The sequence below is a fragment of the Cervus elaphus genome, chromosome 23 (assembly GCF_910594005.1).
Source record: "Cervus elaphus chromosome 23, mCerEla1.1, whole genome shotgun sequence".
In the NCBI taxonomy this organism is placed as follows: Eukaryota; Metazoa; Chordata; class Mammalia; order Artiodactyla; family Cervidae; genus Cervus; species Cervus elaphus.
In genome coordinates this window covers 1,390,570-1,406,133 of record NC_057837.1, presented here as the reverse complement: position 1 = coordinate 1,406,133, position 15,564 = coordinate 1,390,570, and the positions used below count along the sequence as shown (strand labels likewise).

At 40.2% G+C, this 15,564-nt stretch overlaps 1 protein-coding gene across 2 annotated transcripts in view; it reads right to left on the bottom strand.

Annotated features, from left to right (window-relative positions):
• Positions 1 to 15,564, bottom strand: part of PLCB1 (phospholipase C beta 1) — an 854,892-nt gene that overhangs the window by 570,717 nt on the left and 268,611 nt on the right. The gene's annotated exons all lie outside the window — the stretch shown is intronic.

Here is a 15,564-nt window from a genome sequence, read left to right as displayed (position 1 = left end):
TGAGTCCTTACAAGAAGAGGATCAGGACACAGGTAAGTACAGGCAGAGGCCCGTGTGAAGACAGAGGGAACAGCCAGGCATCTACGAGCCGGCAAGAGAGGCTTCAGAAGAGACCATGCCCGCCAACACCTGATCTCAGGCTTCCAACCTCCAGAATAATGAGAATACAAGTTTCCATTGTTTAACTCGCCCCATCTTTGGAACTTTGTTAGGCAGCTGGAAACACTCCTACAAGCGGCACACTTCTCGTTACATTGAGTACAGCCGGGAATGCTGAGGGGAGACCAGACTGAAAACAAGACTTTTGATGAGGGAATATTATAGGAAAGTTCTCAGTGCCTTATTGTGCAAAGTCCTTATTTTAAAAAGAGAAACATATATTTAAGCTGATTTTTTTTTTTTTTTTTTTAATGAGAGCAGTGCAGACTTTAACCAAGGAAATTTAAACATGGGAATCTCTGGGGAGCTTTAAAGAAACTATCAGTGCTTGAGCCCCACATAAGATATTCTGATTTAATTTATCTGGGTGGGGCCTGGACACTGAGATTTTTAAAACTCCCCCAGTGTTTCTCATATCTGTTATTAGAACCAAAGTTTGAAAACCCTGGTTTAGAGAGAAATTCACGGTGTAGAATTAAAGTAATATCAGCTATATCCACAAGGTGGCGTATTATGGCATATGAAAGAATTAAAATTGAGAAATGTTTCCAAAATGCAACTCCATACCATTGCATGTAAAATAGACTGCATTTAGGTTGAAGTTATACAAGACAGGAGCAATGATAGAGTGAGCCAGAAGCTTCTAAAAAGACCTGAAGTTTAGTTAAATCATGGTACTAATCCTGTCACCCTGCTTGCAACAGGGGGTCCGCCCTGGCCAGAAGGAGAAAGCTCCTAACTGTTAAGTCTTTCACCTACTATCAGCCTTTGCCAGAACTGTGACCTCTCCCTGGCCCCTCAACAACTCTTCAGGGGCCTTTTGAACTCTTTGGCAGTAGATACTAAGACAGAGGCTTGCTATTATTTTCTAAAAATAGAATCTTTACTCAGCTATGCACATATATTTGGCTCGCCATGTTTTACAGGTGGACACACACATACGTACCCTGAGTAATGGAGGCACCACTCAGACATTCAGATTTAACTGTTGGTGAGAGACACACCAGTCCCTTCGCAAATTTAGCGATTTACACCAATATCCCTGAAGAGACTTAGCCCATCTGTGACTGGTTATGAAGAAGTTAAAAGCTTGCAACCATTAGAGAAGATATTCTATATTTTAATGGTAGCTTTAAAATCCTTCACTTATTCATTATAGAATGTCCATGAGGTTGACGGGCAGGTGGAAAAGACCAAAGAGTTTTAAACACAAAGATCTACCAAAGGAACCATTCCTTACCCTCCTTAGCATCCTGATATTTCTGATACTAAACCTCCAACTAGTTACATAAAGGTTTTTGTTTCCAAGGAAACCACTGACATCTATGGAATTTAATGAACATGAAAAAGGAGCTATGCCATATAATTTACATCTGGAGATAAATGTGAATAGCTGTCAAAACGATTACGCACACATCGATAATTCTGTGAATTTTTAACCCTTTTTTTTCTCCATTTGGTAAAGATGTAAATAAACATTTATGCAATAAAATAACAGAAGGAAATCCTGTACCCCTCTTACCCCAAATCAGCTGTGGCACCATGTCGGGTAAATTGGGAAACAGTTGGAACCAAGATTATGGGCCAAAGGTAAATCTCATCAGCTATTGAGTGGAAAGAGAGAAACCTTTATCTTGTTGTATAAAGGGTTTTCTTATTCTTTAGTAAACCTCAAATATCTACACAAAATTATGACTGTGGCTTCACGTAATGGTGGGATCTTCAAAATCAGGGAAATAGGTTGTAATCAGCAAAGGGAGACAATGAAGAAAGCACAGTTCCAGGCCTCAAGGATGATTCATTAAAACCACTGTTGTGTAACATTCACATAACAGCTCATTATGAGGTTTTATATATTGGCATCCAGATTCTATGATGAGCTATTTAAGATTTGACAACCCTTAAATAAATAGCCTATTTTGAATATTAGAAAGGAACGCTAATCATATAGGGAAAATATTAAAAGTGTATATAAAGTGTTATCTTCAAAAAAGTTACAAGTATGCAAAACTAAAAAGAAAAAGACTAGCAGGAAACTACCATTTTATTCAAACGATGACTCCTTCCTCCTTTTAAATGCTCTTAGGCTTCCAAGGTATACTGTCTTCTCATTCTCCTTCCTTCTCAGTCTCTATTTTTATTATTGTAACAAAATGCACATACCATAAAATTTATTATTTTAGTGATTGCCAAATGTTGCAGTTTAGTGACATTAAACAAATTTACATTGGTATACACTATCACAACCATTCATCTGCAAAACCTTTCATCTTCTCAAACTGAAACTCTGTCCTCATTAAACAGGAACTCCCCAACCTCCCTCATCCAGCCCCTGGAAACTGCCCATGCTACTTCTGGACTCTATAAATATGACTATTCTAGGTACCTCTTCAAAGAGGGATCGCATGACGTTTGTCATTTTGCATCTGGCTTATTGCACTTAGCATACCTTTTCCTAGGGTTATCCTTACTGTAGCAGTTAAAATTTCCATTCTTTTTTAAGGCTGAATACTATTCCTTTGTGTGTATCTAGGGCATTTTGTATATCCATTCATCTACTGACGGACATTTGGGCATTTCCACCTTTTGTAAGTAATGTCACCATGGACACTGGCATACAAGTACCTTTACAGTTCCTCCTTTCCATTCCTTGGGGAATATACCAGTTTCAGTCTCTTTCACTGCTCCTCCTCAGCCCCTTGAAGCCTAAATGCTGGAGATAACATGGTTTAGAGATCAGAAGTTTCTTTTATACCCATATTCCTTAAAGGCCTTCCTTGACTTTGAGTTTTGAAGAATCAAAGTCATTAACTCCGCGGCCAACATCTCCCTGCTCCAGATTTGTAGATTCAAATGCGATGCCAGGTGGAAGTCTGATAAGCATCTCAAGCTTTAAATATCCAAAAACCAAACTGAACTTTTCTGTCTAAATGAGCTTCTTCCTTCCCATCTGCATGAAAACCCAATTCCCACACTTTCTGAAGTCAAAACACTAAAAGCTGTTCTTGAATCCTTTCTTTACCCCATCCCTCACGCCCAAGGCACTAGCAAAACCTTTTGCCTTTAAAACACACTCAGAGTCTGGCATTTTTCTACAGCTTTTGGTCAATAATCTTCACCGACACTGCCTGGGCACTGGCCGCAGCCGTCTGGGTGATACCCTTCCCCTCTGTCCTCTGTGGCCTGTTCTCAAGGCTGTGGCCAGTGGCATCATGTCGGGTAAATTGGAAAACAGTTGGACGGTCTTAAAAGCTAGATCAGATCTTGGTCACTCCTCTGCTCAGAACGTTCAGATCCTTGCTCTCAGAGGAAAAGCCAAAATCATTAGCATGGCCTATGAAGCCCAAAACATGTGGCCCCCAGCCACCTACAGCCACCTATTTGACTTCTGCTTCTCTTTGCTGTACTTCACGGTAGCCACACTGGGCACAGAGTTGGTTCCTCAAATATGCCAAGCTTGTTCCTACTTCAGGGTCTTTGATCTTATTGTACCCTCTGCTGGAATCCTTCCCCTTCCCTTAATTCATGTCTCTGCTCATCTGATCTCAGCAAGAGAGCCTACTCTGCTAGGGCTCAGAAAAACGGCAACCCGCTCTGCCACTCATGATCTGTGGCCCCTTATCCTTGCTTGATTCACTTCAGTGGGACTTATCTGCCATCTGTTTCCCCCACCCTGAGGGGTGCTGGAGAGAGCCTGCTCACAGGGCTCTAGGCCGTGCGCACACTGCTTTCCAGCTCTAGGTGATGTCAGGATCTGGTTCAAAACCCCCCAGGTTTGGAGTATTCACCTAAAGTAAATCGAGAAACACAGCAGATCAGGGATTTCCTCCCCCTTCCGCCCTTCTTTCCTTCCTTTTCCTCCCTCCCCTCCTCCTTCTCTCTCTTTCTCCCTCCCTGTCTTTCTTTCTTTTGCTTTTTTTCCTGGAAAGCCAGTTTACCTCCACCACCTGTCTCCTGCTCCTAAAAAGAATGTTGTATGAGAACAGAGTTGTTTTTCCTTAGTGCCCAGAACAGTGCCTGGCAGAAGCAGATACTCAATGGCCATGTGTCAAAGCAACAATAAAATTGAAAAGTCATCATTCTGATATAAGGATTAGAAAAACAAGACCTGATCAGGTTTTTATATTTAGTTTTACTCTAACCTGCCTTATGTGATTGTGGTGGTATATATACACAGGTTTCCCGCATTATCCAAATGTAGAGCATCCGTGTGAAAGTTTCCATAAGCTGAAAGGGCACAGAGTGGAGAAGCAGTTGCCTTCAGACACATCTTGCTAAGCCAGGCACAAAATAAATCGAGATAAAGCACCGGTGCTCACAGAGGCGGTGCAAAGCTTGCTGAGTTGCTGAGGAGTCCCAGGGAAGGAGCTCGGTGGCGCCCCTCAAAGCTCACAGCAGACCGCCTCTGTAAGGGCTCCTCTGCTGCAAACAAGTGCTGAGTGGCATTCTGCCACCTTTTGCTTTTTTTCTGTTTTGTAAAAGTGAAAATCCTCTTCAGATTTCTTTCATTGAGCCAAAGCAGGTGCTAATGTAGGTCTTTCATAAAACGAGGCGGCGTAAAGTGAACTTCGGAAAAGCACGGGGTACCTATGGTGCTGTGCTGCCTTGCACCATGGGAACACTGGCCTGCACCACTCACCCCTGCACGATGCTCCGAGGCCACTGCGCCCCTGCGCCGCGCTGCTGTCCCGCGCGCTGTGCGGCTGTGTGACTGAACCGTGCTCCTCACCACACGCAGGGCCGCTGCACGCCGGTACTGCAGGCCGGCACCCCTGCACCACTTGGGATTCAACTGTGACCTGGATATATACAAGGTTCCGTTGTGCTGTGCTCTGTCGTGTCCGACTCTTTGCAACCCCATGGACTGTAGTCCGCCAGGCTCCTCTGTCCATGGAATTTTCAGGCAAAACAAGGAGTGGGTTGCCACTTCCTTCTCCAGGGGATCTTTCCCAACCAGGGATCAAACCCACATTTCTTGCATCTCCTGGGTAATTGTCCGTTTAGCAAGAGAAGCAGTTTACTTTGCATAAAACACAGTTTGAAAGTACAACCCATAGAAATCCTTGTCAGTGATACTGCTGCATATATATCATGAGACCTGAATAAACCTGGGAGTGTGTGACTATGATGTTGCTCCTTCTGGAGTCCACAGCAATCTTAGAACTGCTTTCAAGAAGACATGTGCAAAATTTGACATGTCTTTCTTCTTTTTTTAATTTCATGATTTGCTATGAGTAGGGTAGGAAGTTTTACCTCCGTTTTATAATCTGTAAGATGGGGTGCCTTGGCTTAATTAACTGCCCTTACATGTTGGAATAAGCAGCTAACAAAACTTACATGCATAAAATCATGTGCTCCCCTGACACTGATTTCATCAATGAGAAAGCAGAGGCATGGAACAACCTGAGCTCGTTAATGGCAGGGCAGGCACCTGAAACCACAGCTCCACTTCCCTAGGCCCATCTACTTTTCAACACTCCGAAGGATGAGATACTTCCTAAGAGGTAAAGGAATTACCTTTTTTAGCAGCATTTCTGAAACCTTTCTGGGACAAGTAAAGAATTCCCCAGGAGACGCAGGTTCAATCCCTGGGTTGGGAAGATCCCTAGAGAAGGAAATGGCATCCCACTTCAGTATTCTTGCTGGGAAATCCCAGGGACAGAGGAGCCTGGTGGGCTATAACCCATGGGGTCGCAAAGAGTCCAACACTACTGACCATGCATGCAATGAGGATCTGGGGTAGCCCATACAAAAAATATACTTTTTGTTCTGTTCCAGAGCATACACTCACACACACAAAGAAAGTATCACAAAATTTGCTCTGCACAAGACACTGATCTTTTCCATTCTAGTCAGGCCTATTTTATTTCATTAATGCTATACCACTAATAGATCAGAAACCATAGTGATACACACTCCTTTCAAAACCAAAGCTCCTTTTGAAATGAAGATGCAGTGAGTGTGTGTATATGGCATAGAAAAGATGCATGTAATATAGAATCTTTTTCTTACACGCGCTTCATAAACCTGGGGGCTCAGGGGACTGGAGGGAAGGCGAAAGGGAGGGGAGGGAGAGTACAAAAAGGGAAACATAAACACATTTTATATCTCAAAAAATAAGGTACTTCTAGTTTAGCTTTTCTATTTGAATAAACATTTCCTAATTTCTCTCCATTGAGAAATCGCAGACCTGCTAACCTGAACAAAAGCTGTATATAGCAAAGCAGATCTGGAATTGAATGCATTGTGTCAGGAGTCAACATTTAAAATTCATTAACACATAGATGCTTTTTCATTTCCTATAAATGTTATTTCAATTCACAGCAGGCATAGAAAATAGTTCATCTTCAACTAGATTGTGAATTTTTCTATAATGAGATGCTGTGAAAAACAAAAATAATAGGAATACATGGATAAATATTTGTGGGGTGCTTGCATATTTTGATAAACACTATCTGCTCCACACATGTTCTGCCTTCCTCTGATCACAGTCCCCACAGAAAGTCTTCCACTCAGTCTGTCTCCATGTTGCATCATCTTCTTGTCCTAAGCTTCCCAACTTTTCTCACTAATCATTGTCCTGCTGCGTCTAGCCTCGCCAACACAATGGTCCCCTCCTACGGAGGCTTCTTTCTCCAGACCAAACGCCTCCTTCTAGGAAGTGGTTATGCTTCTGTCTTTCTGGAATACTCTGCAGGAAGCTAACCTCTCTGCTGGTGCCTGCTACACAGAATTGCTACAGTGTGGGAAGCTGGGTGCTGCCAGGGGTGGTATGCAGAGATGGCCACCATGAGGACCCTGAGGAGGAAAAAGGAGTTCCCTCCAGCACCTTAGAAGCCAGTCCAGTGAAAGAAAAAGACATCTATTTCTTGGTAACAGTTCTTGAGCAGCTGAATGAGACTCGATGCAAACTCAGAAATTTCATTGAATTGTTCAACACATTCCAATCATTTTTAATAAATTAACTTTTCATTTATCCAGTTCAAGATAAGATTTTCTTTTGCAATTTAAAGATCTTAAATCTGGTATTAATAACCTAATTCTTTCTTGCCTGTCCATCCACGAAGTCCCTTTCAGCCAAGCCTCTGCTCCAAACAGTTTTTACAACATAAGCTTTTCCAGTTTGAGTGAAATGTAACTGAATTCTGTTAATTTAAATTTAAATTTTTGAAATTTAAATAATGATAAATAAAAAATAATGATGATAATAGCAATGATAGTGGTTACTACTTAATGAGTGCTTATTATATAGTAGTGATAAGTTCAGGTAGTGGTGTTCAAATTTTGTGACAAATTTACTTTTCAAAACCCAATGTCCAAACCTATGGGACACTGTAAAAGTAGTGCTAAGGGGAAGGTTCATAGCAATATAGGCTTACCTCAAGAAACAAGAAAAAAGTCAAATAAATAACCTAACTCTACACCTAAAGCAACTAGAGAAGGAAGAAATGAAGAACTCTAGGGTTAGTAGAAGGAAAGAAATCTTAAAAATTAGGGCAGAAATGAATGCAAAAGAAACAAAAGAGACCATAGCAAAAATCAACAAAGCTAAAAGTTTGTTTTTTGAAAAGGTAAATAAAATTGACAAGCCGTTAGCCAGACTCATCAAGAAACAAAGGGAGAAGAACTAAATCAAAAAAATTAGAAATGAAAATGGAGAGATCACAACAGACAACTCTGAAATACAAAGGATCAAAAGAGACTACTACCAGCAGCTCTATGCCAATAAAATGGACAACTTGGATGAAATGGACAAATTCTTAGAAAAGTATAACTTTCCAAAACTGAACCAGGAAGAAATAGAAGATCTTAACAGACCCATCACAAGCATGGAAATCGAAACTGTAATCAGAAATCTTCCAGCAAACAAAAGCCCAGGACCAGATGGCTTCACAGCTGAATTCTACCAAAAATTTAGAGAAGAGCTAACACCTATCTTACTCAAACTCTTCCAGAAAATTGCAGAAGAAGGCAACTTCCAAACTCATTCTGTGAGGCCACTATTGCCCTAATACCAAAACCAGACAAGGATGCCACAAAAAAAGAAAACTACAGGCCAATATCACTGGTGAACATACATGCAAAAATCCTTAACAAAATTCTAGCAAACAGAATCCAACAACATATTAAAAAGATCATACATCATGACCAAGTGGGCTTTATCCCAGGAATGCAAGGATTCTTTAATATCCGCAAATCAATCAATGTAATACACCACATTAACAAATTGAAAGATAAAAACCATATGATTATCTCAATAGATGCAGAAAAAAACCTTTGACAAAATTCAACATCCATTTATGATAAAAACTCTCCAGAAAGCAGGCATAGAAGGAAAATACCTCAACATGATAAAAGCTATATATGACAAACCCACAGCAAACATTATCCTCAATGGTGAAAAATTGAAAGCATTTCCCTTAAAGTCAGGAACAAGACAAGGGTGCCCACTCTCACCACTACTATTCAACATAGTTTTGGAAGTGTTGGCCACAGCAATCAGAGCAGAAAAAGAAGTAAAAGGAATCCAGATAGGAAAAGAAGAAGTGAAACTCTCACTGTTTGCAGATGACATGATCCTCTACATAGAAAACCCTAAAGACTCTACCAGAAAATTACTACAGCTAGTCAATGAATACAGTAATGTTGCAGGATATAAAATTAACACACAGAAATCCCTTGCATTCCTATTCACTGACAATGAGAAAACAGCAAGAGGAACTAAGGAAACAATACCATTCACCATTGCAACAAAAAGAATAAAATACTTAGGAGTATATCTACCTAAAGAAACAAAGGACCTATACATAGAAAACTATAAAACACTGATGAAAGAAATCAAAGAGGACACAAACAGATGGAGAAATATACCGTGTTCATGGATTGGAAGAATCAATATTGTCAAAATGGCTATACTACCCAAAGCAATCTATAGATTCAATGCAATCCCTGTTAAGCTACCAACGGTATTTTTCACAGAACTAGAACAAATAATTTCACAATTCGTATGGAAATACAAAAAACCTCGAATAGCCAAAGCAATCTTGAGAAAGAAGAATGGAACTGGAGGAATCAACCTGCCTGACTTCAGACTATACTACAAAGCCACAGTCATCAAGACAGTGTGGTACTGGCACAAAGACAGAAATATAGATCAATGGAACAGAATAGAAAGCCCAGAGATAAATCCACGTACCTATGGACACCTTATCTTCAAAAAAGGAGGCAAGGATACACAATGGAAAAAAGACAACCTCTTTAACAAGTGGTGCTGGGAAAACTGGTCAACCACTTGTAAAAGAATGAAACTAGAACACTTTCTAACACCATACACAAAAATAAACTCAAAATGGATTAAAGATCTAAATGTCAGACCAGAAACTATAAAACTCCTAGAGGAGAACATAGGCAAAACACTCTCCGACATAAATCACAGCAAGATCCTCTATGACCCACCTCCCAGAATACTGGAAATAAAAGCAAAACTAAACAAATGGGACCTAATGAAACTTAAAAGGTTTTGCACTACAAAGAAAACTATAAGCAAGGTGAAAAGACAGCCCTCAGGTTGGGAGAAAATAATAGCAAACGAAGCAACAGACAAAGGATTAATCTCGAAAATATACAAGCAACTCATGTAGCTCAATTCCAGAAAAATAAATGACCCAATCAAAAAATGGGCCAAAGAACTAAACAGACATTTCTCCAAAGAAGACATACAGATGGCTAACAAACACATGAAAAGATGCTCGACATCACTCATTATCAGAGAAATGCAAATCAAAACCACAATGAGGTACCATTACACGCCAGTCAGGATGGCTGCTATCCAAAAGTCTACAAGCAATAAATGCTGGAGAGGGTGTGGAGAAAAGGGAACCCTCTTACACTGTTGGTGGGAATGCAAACTAGTACAGCCATTATGGAGAACAGTGTGGAGATTCCTTAAAAAACTGGAATTAGAACTGCCATATGACCCAGCAATCCCACTCCTGGGCATACACACCGAGGAAACCAGATCTGAAACAGACACGTGCACCCCAATGTTCATCGCAGCACTGTTTATAACAGCCAGGACATGGAAGCAACCTAGATGCCCATCAGCGGATGAATGGATAACGAAACTCTTGTACATATACACAATGGAATATTACTCAGCCATTAAAAAGAATTCATTTGAATCAGTTCTAATGAGATGGATGAAACTGGAGCCCATTATACAGAGTGAAGTAAGCCAGAAAGATAAAGACCATTACAGTATACTAACACATATATATGGAATTTTAAAAGATGGTAACAATATCCCAATATGCAAAACAGAAAAAGAGACACAGATTTACAGAACAGACTTTGGGACTCTGTGGGAGAAGGCGAGGGTGGGATGTTCTGAGAGAATAGCATTGAAACAAGTATACTATCAAGGGTGAAACAGATCACCAGCCCAGGTTGCATGCATGAGACAAGTGCTCGGGGCTGGTGCACTGGGAAGACCCAGAGGGATGGGATGGGGAGGTAGGCGGGAGGGGGGATCGGGATGGGGAACACATGTAAATCCATGGCTGACTCATGTCAGTGTATGGCAAAACCCACTACAATATTGTAAAGTAATTAGCCTCCAACTAATAAAACTAAATGAAAAAAATTTAAAAAAATTTTTTTAATTAAAGAAAACAAAACAAAACCCAATGTCCACACTACATATATTAACTAGAATCTTGTAGCATCTCTGGGAGTAGAAAACAAGGATCAGCATTTTTTAAAACTCCCCAGGAATTCTATAAGCACTTAAATTTGAGAACTTCTCTGCTGCTAGTGGTTTGCTAATGAATTATTTGATTTAACCCTTACAACGATGATATGAAGTATTTATTTTATTATTATTATCTAGTGTCTAAGAAACAATGTTCAGTTGTGGATGTGCTGGTGGTGAAGGTAAATTCCGAGGTTGTAAAGAGCAATATTGCACAGGAACCTGGAATGTTAGGTCCATGAATCAAGGCAAATTGGAAGTGGTCAAATAGGAGACGACAAGGGTGAACACTGACATTTTAGCAAACTAAAATGGACTGGAATGGGTAATTTAACTCAGGTGATCGTTATATCTATTACTGTGGGCAAGAATCCTTTAGAAGAAATGGAGTCACAAAGAATCTGAAATGCAGTACTTGGGTACAATCTAAAAAATGACAGAATGATCTCAGTTCCTTTCCAAGGCAAACCATTCAGTATCAGAGTAATCCAAGTCTATGCCCCAACCACTAATGCTGAAGAAGCTGAAGTTGAACGGGTCTATGAAAATGTCCTTTTCATCACAGGGGATTGGAATGCAAAAGTATGAAGTCAAGAGATACCTGGAGTAACAGGCAAGTTTGGCCTTGGAGTACAGAATGAAGCAGGGGATGGCTGACAAAGTTTTGCCAAGAGAATGCATTGGTCATAGCAAACACCCTCTTCCAAGAACACAAGAGATGACTCTAACAAGCACGTCACGAGAAGGTCAATACTGAAATCACATTAATTATGTTCTTTACAGCCAAAGATGCGGAGCACTATACAGTCAGCAAAACAAGACTAGGAGCTGACTGTGGCTCAGATCATGAACTCCTTACTGTAAAATTCAGAGTTCAGTTGAAGAAAGTAGGGAAAACCACCAGACCATCAGGTATGACCTAAATCAAATCCCTTATGACTATACAGTGGAAGTGAGAAATAGATTTAAGGGACTAGATCTGATAGACAGAGAGCCTGAAGAACTACGGACGGAGGTTTGTAACACTGTACAGTAGGTGGTGATCAAAACCATCCCCAAGAAAAAGAAATGGGAAAAGACAAAATGGTTGTCTGAGGAGGCCTTACAAAGAGCTGAGAAAAGAAGAGAAGTGAAAGGCAAAGGAAAAAAGGAAAGATATATCCATTTGAATGCAGAGTTCCAAAGAATAGCAAGAAGAGCTAAGAAAGACTTCCTCAGTGATCAGTGCAAAGAAATAGAGGAAAACAAAGAATGGGAAAGACTAGAGATCTCTTCAAGAAAATTAGAGATACCAAGGGAATATTTCATGCAAAGATGGGCACCAGAAAGGACAGAAATGGTATGGACCTAACAGAAGCAGAAGCTATTAAGAAGTGGTGGCAAGAATACACAGAAGAATTATTAAAAGATCTTGATGACCCAGATAACCATGATGGTCTGATCACTCATTTAAAGCCCAACATCCTGGAAGGTGAAGTCAAGTGTGCCTTAGAAAGCATCACTAAGAACAAAGCCAGTGGAGGTGATGGAATTCCAGTTGAGCTACTTAAAATCCTAAAAGATGATTCTGTTAAGTTGCTGCACTCAACATGCTAGCAAATTTGGAAAACTCAGCAGTGGCCACAGGACTGGAAAAGTTCAGTTTTCATTCCAATCCCTAAGAAAGGCAATGCCAAAGAATGCTCAAACTACTGCACAGTTGCACTCATCTCACACACTAGCAAAGTAATGCTCAAAATTCTCCAAGCCAGGCTTCAACAGTATGTGATCCATGAAATTCCAGATGTTCAAGCTGGATTTAGAAAAGGCAGAGGAACCAGAGAGCAAATTGCCAACATCCATTGTATTACTGAAAAAGCAAGAGAATTTCAGAAAAACATCTACTTCTCTTTCATTGACTATGCTAAAGCCTTTGACTGTGTGGATCACAACAAATTGTGGAAAATTCTTCAAGAGATGGGAATACCAGACCACCTTATCTGCATCCTGAGAAACTTGTATGTAGTTCAAAAAGGAAGTGTTAGAACCAGATATGCAAGAATGGACTGTTTCAAAATTGGGAAAAGAGTATGTCAAGGCTGTATATTGTCACCCTGCTTATTTAACTTATATGCAGAGTACATCATGTGAAATGCCAGGTTGGATGAAGCACAAGTTTTAATCAAGATTTCTGGGAGAAATATCAATAACCTCAGATATCCAGGTGACACCACCCTTATGGCAGAAAGTGAAGAAGAACTAAAGAGCCTCTTGATGAAGGAGAAAGAGGAGAGTGAAAGTTTGTCTCAAATTCAACATTCAAAAAATGAAGATTATGGCATCCAGTCCCATCACTTCCTGGTAAATAGATGGAGAAAGAATGGAAACAGTGACAGACTTTATTTTCTTGGGCTTCAAAATCACTGCAGATGGTGACTGCAGCCATGAAATTAAAAGACTTTCTCCTTGGAAGAAAAGCTATGACCAACCTAGATAGCATATTAAAAAACAGAAACATTACTTTGCCAACAAAAGTCTGTATAGTCAAAGCTATGGTTTTTCCAGTAGTCATATATGAATGTGAGAGTTGGACCATAAAGAAGGCTAAGTGCCTAAGAACTGATGCTTTTGAACTGTGGTGCTGGATAAGACTCCTGAGAGTCCCTTGGACTGCAAGGAGATCAAACCAGTCAATCCTAAGGGAAATCAGTCCTGAATATTCATTGGAAGGACTGATGCCGAAGCTCCAGTACTCGGGCATCTGAAGCAAAGAGCCGACTCATGAGAAAAGGCTCTGATTGTGGGAAAGATTGAAGGCAGGAGGAGAAGGGAATGACAGAGGATGAGATGGTTGGATGGCAGCATTGTCTCAATGGATATGAATTTGAGCAAGCTTCCAGAGATGGTGAAGGATAGGGAAGCCTGGCATGCTACAGTCCGTGTGGTCGCAAAGAGTTGGACACAACTGAGTAACTGAACAACCACAACAACAGGCAGAGAAACTGGCTTTGAAAACATTGAAGTATGTGGAGATGCTTGAACACCAGCAAGGAATGTAAAGTAAAAAAAAATCAAGAATGTGGATTAAAAAATTAGAGAACACAAACCTAGGCTGAAGAAACATTAAAAGCCAGAGTACTCTGAGGTTGAAATCTGTCATGAAGGGTAGCATTTTAGGATCATCAACCAAGCAGAACACATACCTGAGTGCCGTTCATTTCTCAACATGCAGTAGACATTTATCACACTGTGTCCGTATACGAAATACTTAAATTAAGTAGGCTGTGGGCTGCAGTAAGAGCGTCAAACCTAAAGGAAGGTCTCTGTGTGCCAGAGGAACTGACTTGAACTTCCAAAGCTTGGAAACAAGAAGGGTCCAATAGAGGGTAGGCAACTGACTTTAGCCAATAATGACCATGAAACATCAAATTAGGTCAATGAATTTGTATTAAAAGATAACATTTGTAATTGTTATCAGTATAGTTCTTGGAACTAACAGGCTTATGTGAAACCTGTCTAAAATCTTGAGAGAAGAATAAAATGTCTACCCTGAAAACTGAACAATTCTGAATCATCAACAAAACATTAAAGACAATAAGCTTGATACAAAAATAAAAGACCAAACTACTGAAATACCATTGTATTCCTAAGTGAGTGAGTGAGTGAGTGAAAGTTGCTCAGTCGTGTCCGACTCTATGCGACCCCATGGACTGTATAGTCCATGGGATTCTCCAGGCCAGAATACTGGAGTGCATGATAGCGTTTCCCTTTTCCAGAGGATCTTCCCAACCCAGGGATCGAACCCAGGTCTTCTGCATTGCAGGCATATTTCTAAGTGATTGATGCAAATAATGGACCATTTTCAGGTGAAACACAGAAACCTTTCTGAAAACAATTCTGATTTTTCTTTCTTTTCATTTACCACATTTTCCTGTAGGTCATTTTAACCTCTTCAGCAATAAAAGCAGTATTTGGCTGTTTGCTCTATGACAAAATTTGCCAGCAACTATCACACTGTTAGGTATCTGAAGACAATCACTAGGTGACTTTCCTCACTGCATCTCCACAGCAACAGATAATTTTTGATGTCAAAGTATGTGTTTTGACTTTTAAGGAATAAAACAAAAATTGCAGGTAGATACTCAAATAGAAAATCGCTGGTTTTATATCAATTATGGGAGGAGGCAAGTCCCTGAATGGCACCCGTACATCCCTATTTGCCAACATTCTCTCTGTGCTACAGAAGAAGTCCTTAAAGTATTAAAATTTAAATACACTAAAGTGTAGTTTCCCAGTTTGATAACAAGTCAATATATCCTGCTATTATACCCTACCAGATAGTCTAAAATTTAAAAATATACATAATGTTTTATTCAACATTTTTTTGGGCCACACCGCATGGCATGCAGAGTCTTGGTTCCCTGACCAGGGATCAAGCCTGCACCCACTTCAGTGGAAGCATGGAGTCTCAACCACTGGACCACCAGGGAAGTCCTATATTCAACATTTTAAAACAATCTTCCAAAACTAAATAAATTTCAAACATTGCTTTAGATACGTCTTCAGTAAGCTTTTCAAACCCAAGTAAGTTGACATTCCACATAACTGATCCCAATGTCTGTGGGTGTTCACTGGAACATTTGCAAAAAGATTTGACACTCTGGCTTCAGGGATGA